The sequence below is a fragment of the Mesoplodon mirus genome (assembly GCF_964341445.2).
Source record: "Mesoplodon mirus genome assembly, chromosome: 1".
NCBI classification, from domain to species: domain Eukaryota; kingdom Metazoa; phylum Chordata; class Mammalia; order Artiodactyla; family Ziphiidae; genus Mesoplodon; species Mesoplodon mirus.
Window position 1 is genome coordinate 21,046,380 of NC_138976.1, and position 15,008 is coordinate 21,061,387.

The 15,008-nt window shown below is 42.6% G+C and overlaps 1 pseudogene across 1 annotated transcript in view; it reads right to left on the reverse strand.

Moving 5' to 3' along the window:
• Window positions 1-738: 738 nt before the first annotated feature.
• Window positions 739-15,008, reverse strand: part of LOC309801726 (ras and EF-hand domain-containing protein-like) — a 52,529-nt pseudogene continuing 38,259 nt past the window's right edge. Inside the window, exons 11-13 of the transcript in view lie at window positions 11,926-12,045; window positions 9,038-9,114; window positions 739-1,101 (exon numbers count right to left, since the gene is read on the reverse strand). The product of the transcript in view is annotated as a ras and EF-hand domain-containing protein-like (transcript). The remainder of the gene's footprint in view (window positions 1,102-9,037; window positions 9,115-11,925; window positions 12,046-15,008) is intronic.

A 15,008-nucleotide genomic window follows, 5' to 3' on the forward strand; every position in this document is an offset into this window, starting at 1 on the left:
TAGTTGTGGCCCGCGGGCTCTAGAGCGCAGGCTCAGTAGTTGTGGCACACTGGCTTAGCTGCTCCTCGGCATGTGGGATCTTCCCGGACCAGGGCTCGAACCCGTGTCCCCTGCATTGGCAGGCAGATTCTTAACCACTCTGCCACCAGGGAAGCCCTTCATTAGAACTTTTAACACTTAATTCAAACCATGGACTTTATAAGTATTCTGAGATTATAAAATACCCTCTTCTATATACAAACTATTTCTGTTGCAAAAATGTTTTCTTTTTTTATACATAAAAAAATAGATCTTTCTATCTCCACTGGAGCTTAAAACATTACCATTTTTTTCCTCAATTAAATTCTGTTCTTGTATATGAAGTGAGAAGAATCAATACTCCAATATTTAAAAAGCATGAATGACCCGAGTCCTTATTAACTGTGGGTCATCACGCTCTCCTTCCCACTGCTTAAAGACCTACAGAGCTGAGACGGCCAAGGCCTGAAAGGCAAAGTTGCTTGTTTACAGACAAGGAAACAGATCTAATGTGGGCTAGTGACATGTCCAAGACCACAAGGCTAGTTTACAGCACAGCTAGGATGGTAACCCCCTTTTCCTAGTTTTCTAGTATTGAATACTGGAAGTAAATGTTATAGGTTATCTACAAAATCAGCTACCATATGAATCTAATTATGTCAGTGAATTTCTTCTATAGCTTTGATCTGAGCATGTGATTTTCTTTTTTTACCACTTTAAAAATATATATGTTATCTGGTAAGACTTTGTGAGGACAAGACAGGTACATTTAACCAGGGGGCCCAAATCATTCGTTGAAACATAGCAAAAAGAGCTGAGGTTCTGGAGGGACCCCAGAGCATCTCTCAGATTCCACACACTGTAACTCTCCACACGACAGTGTCCGTAGGATGCACCACTATGCTATGTAAGAAGCAAACAAGTCACACACATTCAGTACTCTGGAAATGAAGGCCTCATGGGCCAGGAATGTTTGGGATTTAACCATTGCAACAATTCATCTGGGCTGACTTTTTGGAAGTGGTCCCACTCAGACTGGTAATGGATTTGCTGTCATCCTCACCAGTTCTTTTCTTCACTTCCCTAGAGAGAGAAAGAGAGAAAGACATATAGACAGAGAGAGAAAGGAGATTACTGAGGTATAAAACTGAACCGTAAACAGCTCTATAGAAATAAAACAGCACTACTGAGCACTTGCTATGCACCATCCAGACAGTGTTCAAAATGCTTTGTAGTTGTTGACTTATTTAATTCTCACAGCAACTATGTGATTTTATTGTGCCCCATTTTATTTTATTTTATTTTTTTTTTTTTTTTTTTTGCGGTATGCGGGCCTCTCACTGTTGTGGCCTCTCCCGTTGCGGAGCACAGGCTCCGGACGCGCAGGCCCAGCGGCCATGGCTCACGGGCCCAGCCGCTCCGCGGCATGTGGGATCCTCCCAGACCGGGGCACGAACCCGTATCCCCTGCATCGGCAGGCGGACCCTCAACCACTGCGCCACCAGGGAGGCCCCATTTTATTTTTTTTTAATTTTTTTTTTTTTAATGATTTTTGGCTGTGTTGGGTCTTTGTTGCAGCGAGCGGGGCTACTCTTCGTTTGCGGTACGCAGGCTTCTCATTGCCGTGGCTTCTCTTGTTGCGGAGCACAGTCTTAGTTGCTCCGTGGCACGTGGGATCTTCCCGGACCAGGGCTCGAACCCATGTCCCCTGCATTGGCAGGCGGATTCTTAACCACTGTGCCTCCAGGGAAGCCCTGTGCCCCATTTTATATGTGAGGAAACGAAGGCAAAAAAAAAAAAGTTAAGAAATTTCCCTTTGGTCACACAGCTGGAGAAGTGGCACAGCAGTTGGGCTCCAGCGCCTGCATTCTAAGCACCAGGCCACACACTCATGCATGAACACACACACATACCCAGGTGCATATACATGTGTGCACACACTCACATGCACACATAGACTACTCTTGCTCTCTCCTGTGGTTTCACATGGCTTATAGTCTGCCACATGCACAGCTCACGCCTTAGGATTCTGGAACCTGGCTCCCGTCCCCAGCTAATGCACAAAAGCAATGATGACTTTATAACCATTCTGTAATTATACACGATCATGGAGATAACAGCAGATGGTTAAAATCCAGGAAAAAAAAGTCTTCCTTTTGCCTCTTCCTAAATTTCTTTTAGAATTAACTTCTAGAGGCAGCACTGGACCAAAGATCTCCATGATCTTATGAAAGCCCCCTAGGAATTCTCCTATCCCTGGGGATGCTTGGGAAATACACCCTTAGACAAGCTGAATGGCAGTCTCTGTGGGTGAGGAGAGTGTGACAGCTCGTCCCCAAGATGGTCCCAAAGAATTCTGCCTCCCTGTAGTGGTGAAGCTTGTGCGGCTGCCCCCTGGTCAGCACCAGCTCTGTGACTGCTCAGACCAGTAGAATGGCGAGGAAATGGTGTGCTGAGATTTCCAAGACAGGCATTAATCAGGCCTGGCCGCTTTGAGCTGCAATTTAAGCAGCCCAGGGTTCTTCGCTGGAGAGAGGTCAGAGAGGTCCTGGGGGCTGAGATCCACAGGGAGGAGCATCCTGGCCGCAGACGTGCAGACGCGCCACAGCCCGTGTCCGTCTGACTGTGATCACATGAGACACCCAAGGGAGAGGAGCTGAGGACTCTCCAAGTGAGATCCAGTCAATTCTGGCAATTTCAGAAAATAAAAAGTGGTGCTGTTCTAGGCAATTAGATTTTGGGTGGTTTGTTACAGAGCAGTAGGTCCTGGGAACTGGCATATTCCCAGCACAGCGACGCTGTTCAACAGGAATAGAATGTAATATAATCCACATATGTAATTTAAAATGTTTAGCAGCCACATTAAAAAATGTAAAGAGACAAGTGAAATTGATTTTATTAATATATTTTATTTAACTCAGTATTGCAAAAATACTATCATTTCAGCATGTAACCAATAAAAATATTAATGAGGTATTTTACAATGTTTATACTGTCTTCAAAACCCAGTATTTATTTAATATATCCGGCACATCTCAGCTTGGATCAGCCATACTTCAAGCAGCTAGTGGCCGCCAAACCGGTCAGCACAGCCCCAGAAGGAGCTGATACCTTCTAACCTTTGAAAACCACTGCACTGTGAGTAGGAAACAAAAGGGAAACTAGTTCTTGCTGAAGGCCAGTTAATAAATGCTATGTTACATGTCTTCACATATTCCTTATTTAATACAAATAACACTCACACCCGCTCGCACAAAATCCTGACAGGTGACAGGTGAGCATCACTGTCCTCACTTCACAGATAAGGAATCAAAGACTCAGGAAAAGAAGGAAGATACACAGTTCAATCCATAAACCCTATAAGACTCAGTTCAGACTTCTAACCTCCAGAACTGTAAGATAATACATTTTTATTGCTTAAACCACAAGACTAGTGGGAATTTGTTAGATGACGATAGAAAACTAGTACAACTTCCAAATGCCAAATCTCGACCACTTGGTCATTCAATAAATGTCTGATTTATGCCAAGCTCTGGGATCCTCAATTAGTGAGCTTTGAGAGAGAGACAGATGTCTTCTAAATAAATTGTTACCAGGTCCCAAGAGAGCTGCTAACACACAAGCACAGCGTTTGCAGCAACACAAAAGGTGCACCACAGTTGTGCTGGGGCGAGGGGAAGGCAGCTTTGTGGAGACTGAGCTTCAGGGAGACTTTGACAGTGGAGCAACCTCTTGATGGGATAGGAATTCACCTTCATGTAATGAGGAAGGGAGATCCCAGGTACAGGAAACAGCATGCATGAGGCGAAGAGGCATAAAAGAACTTGGCCACAACTGGAAGCAAAGTTTGCTGTGTGGATAGATTATCTTTCATTTGGGAAGCAAGATAAGAGATGCAAACAAAGGTAGGTGAGGTTGGGCTCTGAGGGACTATTAGCCACTTGTTAAGGAGCTTGGACTCTATGCTGTAGGTAGGACACCTACCTACAGCAAGAAAGAAAGTCTTAATTGGATTTTTATTTACAAAGATTACCCTGTTTACAGGGTGGGGGATGAACTGATGCTGGAGAAACTCTGAGGCAGAAACTGAGGTGCCTCCTGCACTACCTGGAGTAGGAAATTCTGAGGCCTGAAGCAAAACAGAAAGAGAGAGAGAGAATAAGGACAGATTCAAGAAAGATTACAGAGAGGTCACCTAATCAATAGGACCCCAGAACCCACTAGAGGTAGGTGATGGAGAAAGAGAGGAAGGAGTCAAGACTGATTCTGGTTGGTAGTTTCCTGATATAGGAAATGTAGAAGGAGGAACAATTTTAAAGAAAAATTAACACATTAGAATTTGGACATGTTGGGGCAGTCATGCCTATGGAATTCCCATTTGTTGGTGGATGGGAATATGGTCATGGAATTTTTTTTAAAGATGGGGATTAAAAATACAGAAATTGGGGGCTTCCCTGGGGGCGCAGTGGTTGGGAGCCCGCCTGCCAATGCAGGGGACGCGGGTTCGTGCCCCAGTCCGGGAGGATCCAACGTGCCGCGTAGCAGCTGGGCCCGTGAGCTATGGCCACTGAGCCTGCACGTCTGGAGCCTGTGCTCTGCAATGGGAGAGGCCACAACAGTGAGAGGCCTGCATACTGCAAAAAAAAAAAAAAAAAAAAAAAATACAGAAATTGGAAGTCATCAGCTAGACATAGTTCTAGAAACCATGGGGGTGGAAGACATTAGGCAGAGAGAGAAAGGAAAGAGGAAGAGAGTGCAGAATAGAATCCTGAGATTACCAACATTCAAAAGACAAGCCAGAGATTCAGAGTAGTGAAAAGTCCCAACTTTGCTCTTAGCAGCTGTGTCACTTTGAGCAAGCTGATTAAGCATTCTAATTCCCAATTTTCTTATCTGTACAATGGGTATAGTACTCACAGCATCCTCACAAGACAACTCACATCGCTCCCTTCTGGGAGGTCCAACAGCCTCTATTAGCTACATATCATATGGCTGCCTGGTCATATATTTTGTTTTCTTTTCTTTCTCTAATATTAAATTGTATGGCCTATCTTACATACCCTGATATCCCTACACGGCTTTGATGCTGAGCACTCATAATTATGCAGATATTATTGAACCTGAAAGGAAATACTAAGGGAAAAAAAATAGGTACCCATATTGTTCACCTGGACTTAAGTTTCTTTAATCTGCCAAAAATGCAGGCACATCCCACTTTAAGGACATCAGGAAGATACAATTTCATACAACTCAAACAGGTTTAAGGCTGGGAAAATTAAATTACCTCACCAAAAACTACCATGTGCTTCACAACTGCATTTTGAATGACTCAATCTTATGGACAGGTTTACACCCAGTGGGCTCAGCAATGGCGCTGATACATCAGCCTGAACTTTTTGTGTTTTTCTCAAATTTCAGGCCATTGATCGATTTAATGCCTGTTGAACTTGAATGTTTAAAGCCTGTGGCTCTAGTGACGGCAAATGTATTTACCCATGGACAATGGTTGGGATGAATTTCCTATCAACCCTACAGGGAAAGTGCATTCCTAGGAGAAACTTTTCCTGGGATTGAGATGTTTTCCAAGAAAAAGCAGAGGAGTTCAGGTTGTTAAGCAAACATTTATGGCCTCCCTTTGAAAACAAATTTTGTTTCAGACAGTGCAAATCCATAAACTCTTCTAGTTCAAGTTTTATGACATGACGTGGAATGAAAGGGACCATGCCGGGAAATATCTTATGAAATCTAAATGAAGAACTTACATGTTTTGCATTATATATAACATTCTAAAGGCTGTAACACTTTATTTTTTTGTCACATCTTTATTGGGGTATAATTGCTTTACAATGTTGTGTTAGTTTCTGCTGTACGACAAAGTGAATCAGCTATATGTATACATATATCCCCATATCCCCTCCCTCTTGCTTCTCCCTCCCACCCTCCTTATCCCACCCCTCTAGGTCATCACAAAGCACTGAGCTGATCTCCCTGTGCTATGCAGCAGCTTCCCACTAACTATCCATTTTACATTTGGTAGTATATATACGTCCATGCCACTCTCTCACTTTGTCCCAGTTTACCCTTCCCTCTCCCCATGTCCTCAAGTCCATTCTCTACATCTGCAACTTAATTCCTGCCCTGCCACTAGGTTCAGCAGTACCATTTTTTTAGATTCCATATATACGTGTTAGCATATGGTATTTGTTTTTCTCTTTCTTACTTCACTCTGTATGACAGACTCTAGGTCCATCCACCTCACTACAAATAACCCAATTTCTTTTTTAATGGCTGAGTAACATTCCATTGTATATACGTGCCACATCTTCTTTATCCATTCATCTGTTGATGGACACTTAGGTTGATTCCATGTCCCAGCTATTATAAATACTGCTGCAGTGAACATTTTGGTACATGTCTCTTTTTGAATTATGGTTTTCTCAGGGTATATGCCCAGTAGTGGGATTCCTGGGTCATATAGTAGTTCTATTTTTAGTTTTTTAAGGAACCTCCATACAGTTCTCCATAGTGGCTGTATCAATTTACATTCCCACCAACAGCACGAGAGGGTTCCCTTTTCTCCACACCCCCTCCAACATTTATTGTTTGTAGATATTTTGATGATGGCCATTCTGACTGGTGTGAGGTGATACTTCATTGTGGGGTTTTTTGTTTTTTGTTTTTTTTGCTGTATGCGGGCCTCTCACTGTTGTGGTCTCTCCCGTTGCGGAGCACAGGCTCCGGAAGCACAGGCCCAGCGGCCATGGCTCACGGGCCCAGCCGCTCTGCAGCATGTGGGATCCTCCTGGACCGGGGCACGAACCTGTGTCCCCTGCATCGGCAGGCGGACTCTCAACCACTGCGCCACCAGGGAAGCCCTTCATTGTGGTTTTGATTTGCATTTCTCTAATGGTTAGTGATGTTGAGCATCTTTTCATGTGTTTGTTGGCAATCTGTATGCCTTCCTTTGAGAAATGTCTATTTAGGTCTTCTGCCCATTTTTGGATTGGGTTATTTGTTTTTTTGATATTGAGCTACATGAGCTGCTTGTATATTTTTGAAATTAATCCTTTGTCAGTTGCTTCATTTACAAATATTTTCTCCCATTCTAAGGATTGTCTTTTCCATAGGTTTCATTTGCTGTGCAAAAGCTTTTAAGTTTCATTAGGTCCCATTTGTTTATTTTTGGTTTTATTTCCATCTCTCTAGGAGGTGGGTCAAAAAGGATCTTGCTGTGATCTATGTCATAGAGTGTTCTGCCTATGTTTTCCTCTAAGAGTTTGATAGTTTCTGGCCTTACATTTAGGTCTTTAATCCATCTGGAGTTTATTTTTGTGTATGGTGTGTAACACTTTTTTAAATGGTAGTTTTACCTGTGGAAACTATGCCGTTTTCACTTAAGACTTGGGTACTTTGACAAGCAAATCTAATGGCACAGTATAAAGCAAATTAAAGTCTTTACATGTTTGTTTATTACTAATTTTCATATTTAACACATTGTTAACAGAACTCAGAGGACTCAAGCCAGGCCACAATACAATAACAACCATTTAAAAGACTCCTTGATAAGTGGTTCACAAGAAGTGACCTTGTTATCAAATGCTTCTGCACACCGGTGTTATGTGTTCCCAAAGAAACACAAACCTGAGTGGAAGCTACACTGTAAACAGGGTGGTGTCGGGCTGAGCCAACTCTCTGGCAGGAGCACACAGGGGAAGGGCACAAGCGGCCTCCAGCTCTCCTATCCTTGTAACATAGAGAATCGATTATAAAAAGAGAATCAATTCTGCAATCTGGGTGTGACAGTGGCACTCTGGAGTCATTTAACTGTCATATGACCCCACAAGACAATTCAGTGTTAAATAGTGATTATGTTATTCAGTGGAGTCCAGGCTGTTATATATAGAATCATAGACTGTCAGGACTAGAAAGGGTCTTAGGGATCATTTTCTTTGGCACCCTCGTTGTACAGATTAGAAATGCCTAAAGGAAGACAGGGACTTAGTCAAGACTCTTCAGCTGTTCGGGGTAGATTTAAGATCAGACTTTGAGCCTCCTGACACTACACTCCTCCAACGGGCTGGGCAGAAGCCAGCAGCCATGCGGAGGGCCTGACCTGCAGCATCCTTTCCTGCTCATCCAGGACAGCAATGCAGCACCCCCTGCCTGAAGCTAAGGTAGCACCGAGCCCCTTATTGTACTAAAGTTAAGATTCTTATAAAACCAGAATCTCACAAATGATCAGGAAAAGAACTACACGCCTAAAGTTATGTTTTTGCTTTGTCAGCAATTAAAGTATCATTGGCCTGGATTTTGTTAATGCACGTTTCTTTTCTCTCTCTCTCTCTTTTTTTTTTTTTGGATATTTAATCCCTTTAGACCAGCAAAGAATCATCTTTTCATTTGTGGCAGAAAACTAGGCAGAAGAAATAAATCTAACAGAAAACATTCTTATTTCCTAAGAATGCTGCAAGGATTAAAGTACAGTTAAATCCAAGGTCTTCAATGATGCAATTTTCATTCTAATCCACATCCCAAAGTATTATTTATTGTTAACACCATTGACTTAGCTTAATAATTACCTGGGTAATAATTTAAACAAAGTACTTCCAACTGGTATGATATACAATTTGCTTTGTTGAGTTTTTTTTCCCCTTTACCTTGGAAAATGTCATAATAGACAGCTATATTCATAATAGTCTCCTGTGTTTAAAATCTGGTTCCTGGAAGTGATTCATACACGTCAACTATTAGCTTTGTGGTGACATTTTGCAGAAACATCAACGACACCTCGGATGCACCTCCTTTGTTTGGCAGTAAAGGTATTTTGCCAAAGTTCACAGTGAACAAGCAGCATTACCAGTTTTTATAAAAACCATGCTTGTTTCTCCAACCACTACTGAAAGACAAACAGTGTTTTCCAACGTAGATTCATGTTATGGTCAAGAAATCTGGCACACACAACAGCTAAGTGAAAATTCAATCCTGTATCCAGTTTTCAAAATGTAAGGCAAAACTTTACCAGGAGAGATGGAGAACAGCTTCCACTATATTTGAACCATCTTTGGCATTTGTTTTACAAAATAATGCCCCATAGGTCTGTAAAAAATATAAGTACACCATTAAATGAAGGCTTTAATTAGAGTTCCTGGAATGTTAGCTTTTAAAACCAATAAAATAAAATAAAAATACTCCCCTTTTGAGTATGCTAAAACTAATAGCTAAGAAGTTGAATTCAAAGTTTCAATACTTAAAAAAAAAACAGGTTTCAGCCTAGTTATTCCAGGAACAACTCCTAGTCAGAGGATTTTTATTTTGCATCCAAAAAAAAAAACCCGTAATACAAAATTTCATGTTTTAAGGTTCTTATTTCCAAGAGTCACACATGCTACCAAGTGTTCTCTATCAAATAATTTGAGAGAGAGAAAAATGATAGCTTAAGGTAACCACTCAGGAATTAAATGTCCATCTAAAGTATGTGATGAATTGGGAGGTTGGGCTTGACATATATACACTAATATGTATAAAATGGATAACTAATAAGAACCTGCTGTATAAGAAAGAAAGAAAGAAAGAAAGAAAGAAAAAGAAAGAAAGGAAGGAAGGAAGAAAGGAAGAAAGTCTCCTTTTGGCCAGAAGCTAACACACATTCCCCTTCACCCTATCATCTTTTCCTATCAAGATTCAACAGCCTCTCTGTCACTAAAACCAATGGACATTTTCTAGTCCTCTATTTTTCAACCCCCCAGTGGTTATGCATACAATCATCGATCATACCACTCTCCTTCTTCAAACCCTTTATTGCTTTCCCCCATCACTCTCAAGTAATACTGAAATGCTTACCTGGCCAACAAGGCTTAGCTTGTAGGTGGCCCCAGCCAACCTCCCAGTGTTACCTATCACCACTCTCCCTCACTCACAATGCTCAAGTTACCCTGGCCGTCCCTCTATTTCCCCAATGCTCCAAATTCCCTCCCACCTCAGGACCTGTGCACCTACTGTTCCCACTACTAAGTCATCCCCTACCCCACTAACCCCCTTCACCAGGCTGACTTTTACCTCCCTTCTAGATTTTTAGGTAATCCTCCCTTGAAGTTAAGTGTTTTCTAACTCTGAAAAGTCGATATTAGGTTTTCCTATTATAAAACCTCTTGACATGTGTATTTTCCCAGTATAGCACTTGCCACAGCTGTAATTGACCAAGTTATTTTTGTGTGTCTTTGTCTAACAAGCTGGAGACAATTTCCCTTAGGAAAGGAGAACTGTGTGTGCTGTGGGGCTGGGTGTGGGTGACACAGCCCTGTGTGGGATACGGGCAGGATGTGATGGGTGTTCCGGAGCAGAGAGAAAGGGAAGAACCTAACAACAGGCAAAGACTACCGTGAAACCTTTACCCATGAGCCCCCAAATCCACAGAAAAGCTTAAAAAACAAACAAACATGAATGTATTTCTAGTAGAAATGGGTAATGCTGCTACCTGGCACAGCCAGAATGTTATGGGGGTGAAATAGAGACTGCCTTTGAGGATGCAGGAGGGTAGAGGTCAAGAGATGAATAATAAGGAAGCAAACCTCGGGAAATCTGAGAAATCGTGAAGAGGGAATAAAACTGGCCTGCAGCCAGGAATTCTGAAATCTCTAGAGGGACATGTAGATTACATGAGTTTAATATCTATCTGCCCCAGACAGTAAACTACATGAGGGCAAGGACAGTCTGCTTTGTTCTCTACCCTTTGCTCAGCTCACAATGAAGTGCTTTTCACATGGTGGATACAATTAAATACGTGTTGAATCAATCTCTTCTGTATTTCATTGCCTAGTTTTGATGCTTATCATATTTGGTTCAAAGTTCTAAAATTTAAAACAAGTAATAATTCCAACTTAAAATAGTGAGGTTGTGACTTCCCTGGTGGTCCAGTGGCTAAGACTCCGAGCTCCCAATGCAGGGGGTCCAGGTTCGATCCCTGGTCAGGGAACTAGATCCCACATGCCACAACTAAGAGTTTGCAAGTCACAGCTAAAGACCCCGCATGCCACAACTAAAAGATCCTGCATGCCGCAACTAAAGATCCCGTGTACCACGACGAAGACCCGATGCAGCCAAATAAATAAATAAATAATATTTTTTAAAGATAGTGAGCTTGAAACTTCTTTTTAAAGTTAACGTGTATATGCTACAGAGCAGTCCTTTCATGGTGCTGAGGACAGACAGCAACGATAGCAACATCAGGTCAGACTGTTATGGTAAGAACCTCTTATTTAACCCAAGGAGCATCTGGGTCCTTGTTTGGGTAAGACAAGTCGCAAGCGGGCCATGCAGCCTTCTGATACAATGATAATAACGAGAGAATAAACATTACCCACAATAACAATCTGGACAGAAACAGGGTCCAACCACTATACAAATGCATAACCAAAAATAATTTTACACTGTTCCAACTGAATACAAACCTTACAGAAAAGAACAAGTCTTCCAACTCCCTTCACCCCTTCACCCAGGTGACACACAGCACCACCTGCTGCCCCTTGGCACAGGGACCCTCTGCAACCAAACCCAGGTTTTCAAAATAGGACACCCATTCTTTTCCCTTTACCCAAATTCCGGGACTAGAGAAGGGTTCCAGGAGCTGGGGAAGAGTGAGGAGGAAGATGGGATAACTTTGCCTCCTCTTTGTCCCTGACACTCAGTAGGGGAAAATGATCACGTGATGCTTTTACCTCTCTAAGGGATTTAATTCTTGGTGCAATTACTAACAGTTATGGGGCAGACAGGCATGGGGGGCACTGGGAGTTCTGCCTGTATAAGGACAGAAGACCCATCAAACTGAGTGGAGGTCCGTCAAACAACCTCTTCAGCTAAGGTTGACAAAAGTGGAAGAACCCTTCCAGTTGGACCCACTCTCACTCTTACCATGGCCAGTTTTTCTCCAAGGTACCCTGGGACATGTTTTTGTCCCTCTGCTTCAGCAGCGTCATGAAGATCAGCCTTGTTTCCTACCAACACGATAGGAATGCTCTCATGGGCTGCAGCCTACCACGAGGAAAAGGAAAAAACTGTGCACACGTCACACATTGGACAAGTTATGAGGATGATGACGACAACAGCTACCATTTCCAAATGCCCCTTATGTGCCACGTGATGTATACACAATATCTTCAAACCACAAACGATCTCTAAAAGGAGCCAAACTTTCTCTCATTGCCAGGTGAGAAAACTGAAATTCAGAGAGGTTAAATAAGACCTTGTAAGGACCAGGGCCAGGGTGGTCCAAACTGATTCCATCACCCTTGCCACTATACAAACCAATAAAACTCAAGAGGCGTGACCGCAAAACTCTACTCAGCTGTGGTGCCCACATAATTTTCCACCACTTTCACTCCAAACAGTGGTGATTACAAATCAACTTCATTACCCCAGGTATAAAACACACAAGAATTCCCTCAGCTACAATGGGACAAAAATGGAGTCTGAAAGTTCCACACTCACTGCTCTCTGGTTTATAACAAAAGCAAAATACAAGGGCCCTAAAGGTCAACATTTTTCTTGCGAGCAGTCACTGAGCGATCACTCAAAGTAACAGACTCTTAGGATTAATGTCCCCAAATCAGCACAGCACACTGTCACACAGCCCTGACACTCACAGGAGAGCTGGCGAGCGCAGCGGAAGCGGTGAGAGGCAGGGTTAAGCTTGAGACCCCACCAATCCCACCACGTGGCTGCTCACTGGCTGCGTGAAATCAGGCAAGTCTGTTCCTGGTTCTGCCTCACCTTCCCTACCTGTAAAATGAAGGGATCAGCAAGGGCACATCCCCCTTCAGCAGGCGGGATGAGAAGGGAGGACAACCAGACAACCCTTGCTCTGGATCCTGAACAAGGGAGACAGCAGCCCTGACTGAGACGTGGGGAATGACCCTTTGCGGTGCCTAAAGACATCCAGGTGCTCATCCGCTTCGGGGCCACACCTGATACAGCATCAAGAAATGAGCCTCAGGAACAAGGAAACTGTATCCGACTTCCTTTCTCTTCAGACCATTTTCCTCCAACTGAACGTACCAGAGTGAAGTAAAAGCGAAGGGGAGAAGGAAATGAAAGGCCTTCCCTAAAACTGGACACCCCACCCATTAAGGTGCTAAGTAATTGAGTTCAGTGGGGAACTGCTCAGGATCCAAGGGGGCATCACGTGGAAGCCATGAATCAAATATTCGCTTAAGGGCTTCCCTGGTGGTGCAGTGGTTGAGAATCTGCCTGCCGATGCAGGGGAGATGGGTTCGAGCCCTGGTCTGTGGGGGGGTCTCACATGCCGTGGAGCAACTGGGCCTGTGAGCCACAGCTACTGAGCCTGCGCGCCTGGAGCCTGTGCTCCGCAACAAGAGAGGCCGCGATAGTGAGAGGCCCGCGCACCGCGATGGGGAGTGGCCCCAGCTTGCCACAGCTAGAGAAAGCCCTAGCACAGAAACGAAGACCCAACGCAGCCATAGATAAATAAATAAATAAATTTTAAAAATTAAAAAAAAGGGACTACTTTAAATAAATATATATATATATATATATATATATATATATATATATATATATATATATATTCACTTAAGTAAGCCAAGGGTCTGAGCATCTAAATGACTTCCCAAAGTCATCCAGGAACATACTGGCACCTCCTTCAAGTCCTGACTCAAATATCACCTTCTGGAGTGGCTACCCTGACCACACTACCTGCAGCCCCCTGCCTCACTGTAAGGCCAATCATCCAGCCCTCTTTTTGTTTTCATAACATTTATCACTTTCTATCATTCTACTTATTTTACTTAAGTTTGTTGTGTATTATGCCTCCCCCACTGGAGCACAAGCTCCATAAGGGTAGGGCTCTGTGTTTTACTAATGGATATATTGCAAGCACTAGCCCAGTACACACACAAAGCAGGTATTTCAAAAATATTTTTGAATGTGTAAAAGAGACCAATATTGTTTGAATATTGTAAATATTCAAACAATAAATGATTTATGACAGGTAAGTAAATGGTCTTCATTTTATTATAAGATTTTGTAACCCAGTGGTTTTCAATCGAAGTGTATTAATTATTAATTCAGAGGGTCCATTCACCACTGACATTCTACTGCTTCTCAACCCTCTGGCTTATCCCAACGATCTCACCATTAGTTTCTACCCATATTTATAGTGGCCATATAAATCATCTCAATACAATTTCCTCAAATTAGAAAAGGTAAGCCATGGCAAAGGTCCATTGTGATAAGTGAAAAGTCAAACGCCAAGTGGCATCTAATTTTTTCTACATATCAAATTCAAGAATTCATCTTGAATACAGTTTTCTTCCTTTTTAGACCATACGAAAGGTAACACGAATAGCTAAAAAGGTCACTTATCATATGTAGGTGCTTATTTAGCAAATTATGGCCATGGGGCCCCTGGCACAGGCCACAGCTGGTCACTAAGGGCTATTTCAACCCTATGGCCGACGCTGCCTTTTGTGCCTCCTTTTCTTGAATATAATCCAAAGTCTTAAAATGAAGACCAAATCCAACAGTTCCAACAATAAAATGTTTTGCTATAGATCTTAAATATCTGTAGGTATGAGTGAGCTGGGATTATCCATTCTCACCGGATTCTCCAAACTCACTGATCTATCCCAGGGAAGTCATCTGTTCCCTTGAGTAGATGCCTCTCCTCTACACACTAACTACCTTGGAGATCCTTTCTTGACATCAAAAGATTTTTTTTCTTAATTTGCTGCACACTCTGGTGCTTAATCAAAGGAGCAACCAATGTTGAATCAGGAGGTCTCATTTCCCCTTCTACTCCTAACCCCTAAATAACCAAAAACCAGTGTCATACGCTTTCTATGCCTTAGGTTTCTCATAAAAAGTGAGAATAACATTACATTTCTTACTTCCTTTCTCAGATATGTTACAGAGATGAATATAACATGTGGGAAATTTTGTGAAATAAAGTACTATATAAATGTCAACACGCTTTCATT